The sequence below is a fragment of the Dipodomys spectabilis genome, unplaced genomic scaffold, assembly GCF_019054845.1.
Source record: "Dipodomys spectabilis isolate Male_0828 unplaced genomic scaffold, ASM1905484v1 ptg000550l, whole genome shotgun sequence".
NCBI lineage: Eukaryota > Metazoa > Chordata > Mammalia > Rodentia > Heteromyidae > Dipodomys > Dipodomys spectabilis.
The window spans coordinates 21,544-35,860 of record NW_024871227.1 but is presented as its reverse complement, the minus strand read 5'-3'; the positions used below and the strand labels follow the sequence as shown (position 1 = coordinate 35,860).

Here is a 14,317-nt window from a genome sequence, read left to right as displayed (position 1 = left end):
ACCTTTAAAGAAGAACTAATACCCACACTCCTCAAGCTCTTCAGAGAAACAGAGAAGCCAATATCACACTCATCCCCAAACCATGCAAAGACCCAACCAAAAAGGAGAATTACAGGCCAATTTCCTTGATGAACTCAGGTGCAAAGATCCTTAACATGATTCTAGCTAAAAGAATCCAGGAACACATAAAAAAATCATACACTATGACCAGTTAGGCTTCATCCCAGAGATGCAGGGATGGTTTGACACTGTAATGATTTTAATGACAAGTTTATTTTATCAGATATAAGGATTGCTACACCTGCTTTCTTATTAGGGGCATTTGATTGGTAGATCCTTTTCCAACCCTTCACTCTGAGTTTGTTTGCATGTTTGGCTTAGAGGTGGGTCTCCTGAAGGCAACAGATGGATGGGTCCTGTTTTAGGATCCAATCTACAGTTCTTTTTCTTTTGATTGGTGAAATAAGTCCGTTAATCTTAAGAGATAGAATAGAGAGATGCATTATGGTCACTGTTTTTCTTCTTTCTTTTCCTCTGTCCTTGCTCAGATAGACTTCTATTAATGCTTGTCTGGGTGCAGGTCCCTGTTCCTGGTTGCTTTTCTCAGGTTGTGTTCCACCTTTTAGTAGTCTTTGTAATGCTGGCTTAATGTTTATGTATTAATTTAGTTTTTTCTTTGCTATTAAAAATTTTCATTTCTCCATGGAATGTGAATGCTAGCTTTGCCGAGTATATCAGTCTGGGTTGGCAGTTATTGGCTCTCAGTGCTCATGTGGTATTTTCCCAGGCCTTTCTTGCATTCAGTGTTTGTGTGGAGAGACCTGTAGTGATTGTAATATTTTTCCTATAGTAGTATAGCTCCTTCTTCATTTTTGCTGGATGCAAGTTTGTTTCCTTATCATTCAGATCTATCATTTATACTATAATGTGTCTAGAAGTGTTTCTCCTGGGATCCTGCTTGTTAGGTGTTCTATATGCTTCTGTTATGTGGGTAAGATGTTCTTTTTAGAGATGGGGAAAATTTTCACCGATTATCTTGTGGAATAGGTGCTGCATTCCCTTGCTTTGATATTCCTCATCTTCGTATATGAAGGTTAAATTTCTTGGCACTATCTGCTTGTCCTTGAATTTCCCTTTGGTATAATTTAAGTGATTTTTCAATATCTGTCATTTTTTGGTCCAGTTGATGTATTCTGTCTTCTGTATTCCATTTTGTTCACTCTGTTCTGTGGTTTCCATTGTGGTTTGCATGGAGGAAAGGGACTCATTGTTGATTTCAATGGATTCAATGTTGGTTTTCAAAATACTAATCTCACCTCTTAATGAGGTATGTACTGCCTCTATTTTGTCACTTATCTCACGGCTTAGTGACGTGTGTGCTACCTCTATTTTTGCATGCATCTCCTGTTTGATGTCCTGCACCTCTTTTGGTATTTCGACCCAGTGTTCTTTCAAATTCTGGTCTATTTCTCACTTTATTCTTGAGTCATTGCCTCCAGCATGTCTTGGATATAGTGTTTGTCTTCCATTCCTGCTTTTCTCCCACTGGGGCTCTCCCCTGGATTGCTGCTGGCTTTTAGAGATAGCTTGCTATCCTAGGTGTTGATAAACCTTGTAATATTTCTCTGTGATTTTCTCATGGGGATTCAGGGATTATTGCAGACTAATCTGAAATTTTGTTTTGGTCAATAGGTGTCTGTCTTTGCTTGATTACTGTTTCTGTGCTGGTAGAGAGAGTCTGTACCTGATCTCAGTTCTGTTGGGGGCCAACCTCCAGCTGCTGGTCTGACCCACACAGGATTCTCAGCTCTCTGCTGTAGATCACTGGCAGTTCCCGCCTTTAGAAGGGTTGAGCAGCCTAGATTGCTCCTGTTTGTTCCTACAGGTGCTCTTGGCGATTTCGGATGTGCTGGATGTACTCTCCCAGATGCTGGAGTCTGCTATGGTCTCCTGATGTTTTGTTTTGTTTTACTTTTTGGCTAGTTGTAGGCTTGAACTCTGGTCTTGGTTGCTGTCCCTCAGCTCTTCAGCTCAAGGCTGGCACCCTACCATTTGACCCATAGCACCACATCTGGCCCTTTCTGCTTATGTTTTGTTGAGGAATCAGATCCAGGGCCTCTTGCACATAAGACAAGCACTGTACTGCTGAGCAACTTACCAGCCTGAGCTCCTGACTATTATCAGGTGCTGGAGACCTGTGTTGTTCATTCCCAGCCTAGAATACATGGGTCGGTTCTTGTGGGGTTTGGGCTTCTCTTGTGCTGAACCCCCTGCGTCTTTTGCTGTCACAGGCATGATTACCAGGGGTGCGTTTCCCCTGTTTCTCTCCCCTCTGCTGAAGCGTGTACTCACCTTCTGATTTCAGTTGGGAGGAGTTAGTTATGTTGCTCAGGCACCAGATCCCCAGGCCTGGTCCCAGACCCCAGCCTGGGGCACACCTGATGGACCTGTGCTGCTATGTATCCCACCTAGATTACGCAGCTTGGAGTACACAGTTCAAATTTCTTCCACCGTTGGGTGTCTTGACCCAGTGGCATTGTTCCAGGCTTGGGCATTTAAGCTTCCTTCCAGGGTCTCTCTTGTTCAAGCCTTGCCAGCTGAGTGTGATCCATGGGCTGGTGGAGCTCTTGAACAGTTTCTAGTTTTAGTGGGTCCTGTGGTGCAGGTTTGGGGGTAGGGGTTCTGGGGATTCCCACCAGCTCTGGTCTCCCTTGAGGAATGCACTGTCCCCTGCGGGGTACTCACCCTGGAGCTAGTTGTTTCTGTGTGATGTAGGTTGCTGGTTGCCGTTGAATTGAGAGTTCAATTGAGGTAGTTGTGGGCTAGGGTGAGAGGTGGTGGCTCCGTGTGTTTCTTTTCTGTCACTGCCTCCATTGATACTGTTTGGGTTCACTCCACGGGATGGGCCTCCGGCCTCCACCCGAGGGGTGGGGAAGGGGCCTCTGTGCAGGTGCTGATCTCTGGGGTTTGTCTCTGTTTGTGCTCTCTTGATCAGCATCAGTTCCTTTCAGTTCTTCTGCTCTGGTGTTCTGTGGGCATCTCATGTATCTCTGAGGTTCCTGCCATGGGGCTGAGTGGCTTTGGTGGGATGGAGCCTCTCTGCTCGAATGGAGAGTGAGGGGAAGGGGTGGGATCTTTGTGTAAGTTCCCTGCTCGGAGGTTTCTTCATTGTCAAGATCAGCGTTCTGACACTGGTACCTCAAGGGGCTTTGGTGCGGGTGATCTGCACACAGCTCCCTGTGTCTCTGGGCCACCGGCAGCTCCCACCAGGCCAGGCTGGCCATGGCTTGGCACGCTGCTTTGTGACCATTAGACGTTGGGGGAGGGGTCTTCATGCTTCTCTGTTGTGAAATTCTTCTTTTTACTCCTGTTTTTCTCTGGATGTTGATTTTTTTGTTGTCGGTATCTTGGGGAGATTAAACGTTGGAACTCGAACTCTCTTTTTGGTTGGGGAGAGCTGTGGCATTCCCCTACTTCCCCATTGCCATCTTGGACCCCCTTGAGTTTTTGCTTTTTTTATTCAGATATAATTTTAATTTATCTGTTGAAATGAGTACTAAAGAAACTAAAGTTATTTCTGGTGCTTATCTGAAAAATTATACTTTAAAATATTCTGTATTCTGTTTGTACAATGCCCATAATCTATTTTATTCTTTCCTAGATATAAGACTTTGAATACTACATTGTTTTATAATATATAGGTTCATTAATAAATGTGTCCTTTCAGATTGCATTCCATACCAAATCAGTTTAAGATTCCTTTTTTACTAGGTCTTTATAGTATATTTCTTTGGAATAAAATGACAATGTTGTCTAATTTTAAAAGTTTTATAAAGATTATGCAATGTAAAGGCCTTTCTAAGGAGAAGATTTAATACACTGATGTCAAACTAACTTTTATTTATATGAATTACATGTATTGTTACACTTGTAATTTTGTAATCAACTTTTTAATAATTGTTTTTCATTTCTTGCATCTGAAGAATGAAAATTATGGAATAATTCACAGATTTTCATATCATCCTTTGCAATTGCCATGTTAATCTCTGTATTGGTGTAATTTTGATATATGTGCTGCTGAAGCATATAATGTCCTCTAAATTTAGGTAGTTAATGATGCAATATTTATACAGGATTATATCCTTGGGTGCCTATTTGTAACAAGGAAACATTGTTCCTAACAATGCTACTGATCTTCTTTCCCTAAAATTCTGTGTATAATGGAAAATAATTATATTGTTCAATTGATTGCTCACGTTTGCAATTTTTTTGTCAATGACTATTTTAAATCTTTTTCATTTTAGATTTAATCATACTTTGAAGCATTTTTAGCTAGGACCAAAGGGGATGGCTTTTTCAAGTACTTATTTATCCAACTGAGTTAGCTCTGTGTAGCTAACAGATTCAAAGTAAGCCTTGCTTAAGAGCTACTTCTAAACTTCTGTAGCTGAAATTTTCCCAAATGAAGTCTCATTGGCACAAATGTCTACTTGACACTTTACCATTCTTCCATGTAATATCAGACCAACCAGAATATCTTACCCTGATAGTGTAAATTGTCTTACTTGAACAAAACAAATCTTAGTTCCAAGGGATCATAGAAAGATGAATATTTCAGACAGAACTTTTCAGACTAGAAGGTTTTTATCAAAATATAATTTTTTATTATACCTACCATTTCAAAAGTAGCTAAAGCCAAGAAGGTGAAAAAATTGTTCATATGCATGATTACCTAATGTCCTGGCCTATCTACCTTCCAACCAGGCAGGAACTTAGACTAATGCTTTTCTATCACCAAATATTTTCATAGCTCCAGGAGAAGTCCATATGTTTCTCCTTGATATTAGGCCATAAATTGGTAATGTTTCCTCTTGCCTTCAGTCTGTAAATCTACAAAAGGTAAAGGTTTAAGTCTAACTCTACCAAACACTGAGGTAGAGGTAATGGAATAATACTTTAAAACAGAGTTGCTTTTGATACCCTAACCAAAACAGAACAATGCAAAACATGTGCCATTATATTATGTTATATATAGTTATATATTTTATACTTATATGTGCTGATTTTATATTTCACACAGTGAAACTTACTAGAATCAATTGATAATTTGAAAAGTAAATTGATATTTATTTTTTCCAATAAATAGAATTGGAATATAAATAATTAGGTTTAGAATATACATTAGAATATAAAAAGTATCAATGCAATGTCTTCGATATAAACTTGTGATACCTTCTATGTGTTCATGGTCTTCTGAATTCACATTGTTAAAAATCAATGTTGTTTCCTCTAATCTATAAGAGATTTTACTCTGATGCTCTGTTTATTGTTTTAACTCACTGGTCCCAAACTGTTTTTCTCCATATTTCTGATGCATTCCTACAGATTATACTCCAATTGTGCTAATATGATATCTAAAAGACATTATTCTTCTATAGACCCATGGGTCCTAATATCTTATGGCTGAGTTACCTGCATCATTAGATAACAGGGGCAAGACTTCTCACCTAAGCCTACGCAACATGCCAGCAGAAAGTAACTGAAAATCCATCTCAATTTCTCATTTCTTATATTTCAGGGCTCCAATTCCTTGAGAAACAAGAATTAGCAGCAAGAAATTGTGTAATGCAAGGCAACTTAAAATGAAAGATGAAGTCACAAAATCGAGAGAAATTACTGTATTTCAAACTGAATTTACAGATGGCCAGCCCATATGAGTGAACAAGATCAGAAAATGTCACAAGATTATTTTTAATACCCCTCCCCTAATGACTAATGTAATATATCAGTCCAGCATAAGTGGGCCCAAAAAATAGTTCCTGTAAGGATGGATCCGTGATTGATCTACCATGGTCAGGAAAACTTGACTTAGAGGTCAAATATAATTCAGCAGAACATTAATTGAGAAGATCGGTAGTGCTTCAAAACACTGGTACTTTAGTACAACTTGGTTCTGTGGTATAAAAAGGTTGTCATTCTCAAACCAAACTACATTTAATCTCCTGAAAGTGTATTCCTTTTCAAATAAACTTTTTGAAATCACACTTGCCAAAATAACCTTTGATAAGTAGATGACACTTAGTGACATTACAAGTTTTTCAAGTGTAGGGAGCAAGATACAATAGAGTTGATTTATTTACCCAGCACTAATGTCAAACAGGTTCAAACATTCATTAAAATCTAGAAATAGTACCACGCACCATTTGTGTTGTTCAGTAGGTGCCTTCCAGAAATTTGTTAAATGGATCAGCCTCCCATATTTCAACCCCAAACGTTAGCTAATAAAGTAAATTTCATCACTTAATAAGGGGCATTTTAAAAAGTCATAAATACTTGCCTTATATACTGTTTTGTTTTCCCTCTGTCTAGCATAGTAATAAATATGTCTTTAAATCTTGAGTATGGGTACTCATCTGAGATGTGAAAAAATCTATCTTCTATTTCTATCATATTCCTCTATAGTAGTAAATGTTGGTTTTCTTCTTTTCCCAAAACTTATAGGAGGTAGAAAGTCTTATTCCATGTAAAATAAAATAATCACACATCATTTTACAAAGCCCTTTATAAAAACTGGTAGTTAAGAATACATTCAAAGCCATTTTTAAACTTTCTTGTTGACTAAAGATTAATCTTCAAGTGAATGAGAATATAATCATGTCTAGGTGTTTCAAGTCTCCAGTCTTGCAAATTGTTATTGCAGATGAATGAATTATGGAAATATAAGCTGACATCAGTTCAAGTATATGCAGGATTGAAACTCCATGGAATGTATATAAACCTTTCAAATATTAACAGACAGTTTAACAGAATGACTATCAGGAAGTTGAAACCAGACAGGCATAATAGTAAAGACATAGAATGAATGAAAAATGGAACAAGGGGCAAGTACAGCTAGAATACTCAATCTACACATTTGAGAAAGGAAGTGGTAAATCGGAAATAAATCTTGGGGAAGGGGGTGGTTGAGAATGATAGAAGGAGTCACTGTGATCCAGGAGCAATGGATAATTAGGTGGACATATTTAATTGTAAGACACTTGCACAACCTTTGGAAATTCAGTTAAAAAACACAAAAACACATAAAAATCACAACCAAACAGCACTCTCTAGGGAGTATGAATATGACCTCTCAAAAATTTTAAGCAGTTAATGGAGGGAAGTCTTGGTAAAAGCAAACAAAGATGTTCAAAAAGGGCAGTTTGGTGTAGGGGAGGATTCCGAAAAGATTTAAATAGATTATCTAAGGTTATAAATCACCTATATCTGTGCAAATATTATCTTTCTTCTATGAGTTCTCTTTGTCTGAACTGGATACTCCAGTCCTGTACCACAATTGATAGCTTGGAAAGATGGAATGGAAGAAACAAGATGAAGAACCCATTACTCCACTGTAGAGAAAACAATCCACTATTTTTTCTCTCATCTCTCTTCACTACATTTTATTCATACTTTTAGGTCAATTCTTTTTGAATTACATTTTCTTTCTTTATTCTGGCAAAGTAATTGGTCAAATAATTCACTAAAGATTATTTGCCATTTTCTCGATTATGCTGTTTAATTGACTAAGCGAGTCCATTAAACTTTCCTCTTGCATTTGGTTGCCATGAAACAACATCTATGTTAATGAGGACAAATCTAATGTAAAAATTGTCTCCAGAAAACCAGTCAAAGAAGCTGTGATTACAAATACTTGGCTAACTTTTTTATTTTTCCTTTACCTTGAAAGTCTTCTTGTGTCTAAATTGCCCAGAAAAATAAGTACTCCATCACTTTTTGTTTCAATCAATTCTAACCTCAAGGATATATTTTGCTAACAAGATGCTTAGAGGAAACCAAAAAATACTCCATTTTTATCTTCTCACTTAAGACTCTCCTTACATACTATATCAGGAACAGTGAAGTTATTCTTTGCAAAATTATTACAATATATTATTTTTCTCTTGTTCTTGCATTTGCTCACCAAGATGTATGGAGAAGAATAGAGGTAAATCACCCATTCCTTGGAAGAAATGTCTGTTGCAAAAGGACAACGCTTCTGTGTCCTACTTGTATGTCCTCCTCTCAGCTCTTTCTTGATTTCCAATTAAACACAGCTTCTTGGCTTCAAGTCTATTGAAGCCTCACCCACTGCTTCATCTTCATAGTTTCTCTTTTAAAACTCTTTTAAGGGTAGAGACCCAGCTATATACAACCAATCTGAAAAAGATCACAAACCACAAAATCTAAAGGAGTTTTATGACTCTTCAGGAGGACGATTGGGAGACCTAGGACTCCCCATGCCAATCGTTTGCTCATCATATTCCTGCCTCGGTTTGTCCCCTTTCCTATTGGCCAATACTCGTCTCTGTAACTGATCTGGATATGACCAGGTGTCAGGAATGGTAGTGGTTAGAGCCCCGTTCTTTTTTTGTCTAGGAGACAACTCCTCCGCTACTGGCACTCTCAGCAATCACTGGCAACCCAATGGCTCATATCCTTTTGCAGGTTTGGTCCGTGTTCCCCCATTTATTGTTCTGGCTACTAATGACTCTCAGTTTTCCCAGGTTCAATTGATTCGTCGGCGCACTAAAAGAGCACTAAGATTGATCCTTGCAATCGGGTCCGTAATCATTGCTACAGAGGCTTCAGCTACCACCGCAGCTATATTGCTGTCCCAAAGCGTGTCCACCATGCAACAGATAAACCAGCTCATCCCTCAATCATCTAAGGGAGGCCTCCTTGTACTCCAACAATGAATAGACTTGCTCCAAGAACAGATTACGTTTCTTTGATTACAACAAGGAGGACTATGTAATGCTATGACTACTTCTGTCTGTCAGCTTTCCACTCCCGCACCCAATTTCACTGAACTTAGTAACTACATCAAAGGCCCTTGGTCCCTTAAGTACTTAAACTTCACCCAAAACTTGCTGCATGATCTTACCCACCTAAACCAGACCACCATACAGCTTATTCCCGCTGCCTCCTTTTTAGAAGATGTGCTTTAAAAGTTACAACAATGGTTTTTGCCATCCTCTCTGGTCATCTGGGGAGGCCTTGCACTTGTAGGGCTTACTCTCCTAGGAATTATTAAATGCTTGCACTCCTGGCAAAAACGCCTCCAACAACGGGTCACCATAATGATGGTCCTTTTAATAGAAAAGGGGAAAATTGTGGGTAGAGCCGGTCAGATCTGGTTGAGTCAGCTAGAGTAGCAGTTGAAGCACATTTCCTGCTCGTAGAGACGTGACCCACAGGCACGTCTGCCTAGCTTGCAAGCCATGAACTGTCCATGCTCCCTACATGCCCCTGGGGGCCCAATCAGTGCCTGTCACCAAGCAGTGCCCATCATCAACTCCCCGCTAAGTAATTGGCTGGGAAGGACTCAGGAGGTTGGGAAACCTGGGGCTATAAAGTCCCAACCCTTGTGCAGAAATAAACCAGACCTGCTTAAGCCTGTTCTCCTAACGTGTGTTCCTTGAGTGCGTCGTTCACACTTACCTCCTGCCAGAGATCTAGCCCTACAATGTAGCAATGGGGGAGGCCTTATAGTCCTTCACCTTCATTAGACTTGAAGCTAAGAATCTGTGATTAGTTGGAAATCAGGCAAGAGCTAAAAGGAGGATAGAGAAATAGGACATAGGAGCATTGTCCTTTGTAAAAGACACTGTCATCCAAGGTATGGGTGATTCAACTCTATTCTTCTCCATACATCTTGTTGAGCAAATGAAAGATGAAGAGAAAAAAATAATCCATTGAAATATTTTTGCAAAGAATAACTTCACTGTTCCTGATATGGTATCTAAGGAGAGTCTTAAGAGAGAAGATAAAAGTGCAGTATACTTCAGTTTCCTCTAAGCATCTTGTTAGCAAAATATATCTTTGAGGTTATAAGTGACTCATCCAAAAATTGGTGGAGTACTTATTTTTGAAGGCACTTTAGACACAAGAAGACTTTTAAGGTAAAAGAAAAAAGAAAAATGTATAGCTAAATATTTGTGATCACAGCTTCTTGGACTGGTATTTTGGAGACACAATTTTACATTAGAGATTGTCCTCATTAACATTGATGCTGGGTTTCCGTGGCAAGGGGGAAGTTTAACGGACTCTCTTGGACAAGAAAACAGATGATAGAAAAAAATGGCTAATAATATTTAGTGAATCATTTTGACCAATTACTTTGCCAGAACAAAGAAGGAAATATATAATTCAAATCACTTGACTTAAACTTATGAGTAAAACTAGTCAATAGAAATGAGAGAAAACGTACAGGACTGTTTCCTCTCCAATGGAGTAATGGGAATGGGTTCTTGATCTTGTTTCTTCCATTCTATCTTCACAAGCTATCAAGTGTGGCTCAAGACTAGAATATCCAGTTCAGATCAAGAGAACTCACAGAAGAAAATATTTGCAGCAGATGTAGGTGATTTATAACTTTAAACAATCTATTTACATCTGTTAAAAATCCTCCTCTACCCAAAATTGCTCACTTCGAATAGCTTTGTATGCTTTTCCCAAGATTGTCCTTCATTAACTATTTAAAATTTTGAGAGGTCATAATCGTACTCTATAGAGATTGATGTTTGGTTGTGCTTTTTGTGTGTTTTTGTTTTTTGTTGTGTTTTTTCACTCAATTTCAAAAGGTTCTGAAAGTGTGTTACAATTAAATATGTCCATCTAATTGCCCAATGTTCCGGGATCAGAGTCACTCCTTCTATCTTTCTCAACCAACCCCTTCTACAAGATTTATTTATGATTTACCACTTCCTTTCTCACATGTGTATATTAGGTATTCTAGCTGTAATTGCCCCTTGTTCCATTCTTCATTCATTCTATGTCTTTACTATTATTCCTTTACTATTATTACCATTATTTCAACTTCCTGATAGTCATTCTGTTAAACTGTCTGTCAGTACTTTGAAAGGTTTATATACATTCCATGGAGTTTCAATTCTGCATATACTTGAACTGATGTCAGCTTATATTTTCATAATTCATTCATCTGAAGTAACAATTTGCAAGACTGGAGACCTGAAGCACCTAGACATGATTTCATTGCCATCCATTTGGAAGGTTAATCTGTAGTCAACAAGAAAGTTTAAAAATAGCTTAGAATGCATTCCTAACTACCAGTTTTTATAAATGGCTTTGTACAATGGTTTGTGATTATTTTATTTTACATGGGATAATATTTTCTACTACCTATAAGTTTTGGCAAAAGAAGAAAACTAAAATTTACTACTGTAAAGGAAAATGATAGAAATAGAAGACAGATTGTATGTTTGTCAAATCTCTGATGAGTACTCATATTCAATTCTTTAAGTCGTATTTCTTACTATGTTAGACAGGGAAAACATAAAACACCATATGATAAGGCAACTATTCATGACTTTTTAAAATGTACTTATTATGTGATGAAATTTACTTTTTTAGCTAATGTTTTGGTTTGAAATATGGGAGGCTGATCTATTTAACAAATTTGTGAAGCCACCTACTGAAAAACACAAATGGTGGGGGGTACTATTCATACACTTTAAGGAATGGTTGAACCTGTTTGGCATTAGTGCTGGGTAAATAAATCAACTCTATTGTAACTTGCTCCCTACACTTGAAAAACTAGTAACCTCACTAAACATCCTCACTTGTAAAGTGTTTTTTTTGGCAAATGTGATTTTTTAAAGTTTATTTGAAAGGCAATATACTTTCAGCAGATTAAATGTAGGTTATCATTTGTTTGAGAATGACAACATTTTTATACTACAGAACCAAGTTTTACTGAAGTACCAGTGTTTTGAAGCACTAAAGATCTTCTCAATTAATGTTTTTCTGAATTATATTTGACCTCTATGTCAAGTATTCCTAGCATTGGTAGACCAATTATGGATCTATCGTTCAGGAACTATTTTTTAGCTTGCTGATACTGGACTGAAATCATTCATCAATCATTAAGAGAGGGGTATTACAAATAATCTTGTGACATTTGTGGACTTTTTCACTCATATGGGATGGTCATCTGAAAATTGAAAGTTTGAATTACTGTACTTTCACATTTTGTGATTTCATCTTGCATTTTAAGTTGCCTTGCATTTCCCAATTGCTCACTGCTAATTCCTGCATTTCAAGGAATTGGGGCCCTGAAATATAAGAAATGAGAAATTGAGATAGGTCTTCAATGACTTTCTCTTGGCATGTTGCATGGGCGTAGGTGGGAACTCTTGTCCTTGTTATCTGATGATGCGGATAACTGGGACCTGGGATCCTAGGACCCATGGATCCTGTGGAAGAATAATACTTTTTAGACATCATATCAGCAAAATTTGAGTATAATCAGTAGGAATGTTTCAAAAATATGGAGAAAAACAATTTGGGACCAGCGAGTTAAAACATTAAACAGAACAGCAGAGTAAAATCCCTTATAGATTAGAGGAAAACATTGTTTTTTTTACCATGTGAATTCAGAAGACCAAGAACACGTAGAAGGTATCACAAGTTTATACCAAAAACATTGCATTGATACTTTTTGTATTCTAATATATATTCTAATCCTGATTATTTATATTCCAATCTATATATTGGAATAATATAAATTAGTCAAATTATCAATTAATTCTACTAAGATTTACTGTGTGAAATATAAAGTAAGCACATATAAATATAAAATATATAATTATCTACAATATAAGAAAATGTTTTTCTTTGTTCTGTTATGGTTAATGTATCAAAGGCAACTGTTTTAAAGTATTATTCCATTACCTCTACCTCAGTGTTTGATAGAATTAGAACTAAAGCTTTACCATTCGGAGATGTACAGCCTAGAGGCAAGAGGAAACACTGTGATTAAAACACTCCCAATTTAAGGCCTAATAAGGAGGAGAAACATATGGACTTCTCCTGGAGCTATGGAATATATTTGGTGATAGAAAATCAGTGGTGTAACTTCCTACCTGGTTGGATGGTAGACAGGCCAGGACATTAGGTAATCATGCATATGAACTATTTTTTCACCTTCTTGGCTTTAGCTACTTTTGAAATGGTAGGGTGTAATAAGCAGTTATATTTTGAAAAATACCTTCTAGTCCGAACAGTTCTGTCTTAACTGTTCGTCTCTCTATAATCCCTTGTAACTATGATTAGTTTTGCTCCAGTAAGACAATCTATGCTGTCAGGGTAAGACGTTCTGGATGGGCTGTTCCTACATGGAGCAAGGGTAAAGGGTCAAGGAGACATTTGTGCCAGCAAGACCTCATTTGGGAAATTTTAAGCTGCAGATGTTTAGAAGTAGCTGTTAAGCAAGGCTTACTTTGAATCCATTAGCTCCACAAAGCTAACTCAGTTAATAAATAAGTACTTGAAAATCAATCACCTTTGCACCTATCTATAAAGGCTTCAACGTATGATCAAATTTCAAATGAAAATGATTTAAAATAGTCATTGACAAAAACTTGCAAATGTAAACAATCGAACAAACAACATAGGTTTTTTCCACCATACACAGAATTTTACAGAATTAAGATGAATAGCAATTTTGGGAACAATAAGGTTTCCTTGATACAAATAAGCAACCAAAGATCTATGCCTGTCTTAAGATTGCATCATTAATTACTTAAATTTACAGGATAGTACATGCTTCAGCAGCAGGTCTACCTGAATTACAATACAGAGATTTACATGGCTCTTGCACCAAGATGATATGAAAATTTGTGAAGTATTCCATATTTTTCATTCTTCAGATGCAAGAAATGAAAAACAGTTATTAAAAAGTTGATTACAAATATACAAGTGTAATAATATATGTAATTAATAGAAATAAAAGTTAGTTTGACATCAGTGTATTCAATCTTCACCGTTTTAGAAAGGCCTTTACATAGCATAACCTTTACAAAACTTTTGAAATAAGATAACATTGTCATTTTATCTTAAAATGTTTCTATATGGAATGCAATCTGAAAGGACACATTTATTAATGAACCTATGTATTATAAAACAATGTCAAATTCAAAGTATTATATCTAGGAGAGAATGAAATAGATTATGGACATTATACAAACAGAAAACTAAATATTTTAAAATATACTTTTTCAGACAAGCACCAGAAATATCTTTAGTTTCTGTACTACTCATTTCAACAGATAAGTTAAAATTATTTCTGATTTAAAAAATTACAAACTCTATAGAAATCACTATAGATGTATACAAACAACTCGAATATATTTTGACATCAAAGTCAGGCAATTCACTTGGAAGAATACCATGGAATCCATGAACTTTTGAAGTAAGGTATTGCTGTTGCTTTGCATTGTGAAAATATTTTCTATGGACACATAGGATGGACTGGCAA

The 14,317-nt window shown here is 36.9% G+C and overlaps 2 pseudogenes; one reads left to right on the top strand and one right to left on the bottom strand.

The window, feature by feature from the left end:
• Positions 1-3,987: 3,987 nt before the first annotated feature.
• On the bottom strand, positions 3,988-4,086 carry LOC122099963 (annotated as a pseudogene).
• Positions 4,087-13,602: 9,516 nt separating this feature from the next.
• Positions 13,603-13,699, top strand: LOC122099965 (annotated as a pseudogene).
• The last annotated feature ends 618 nt before the right edge of the window (positions 13,700-14,317 follow it).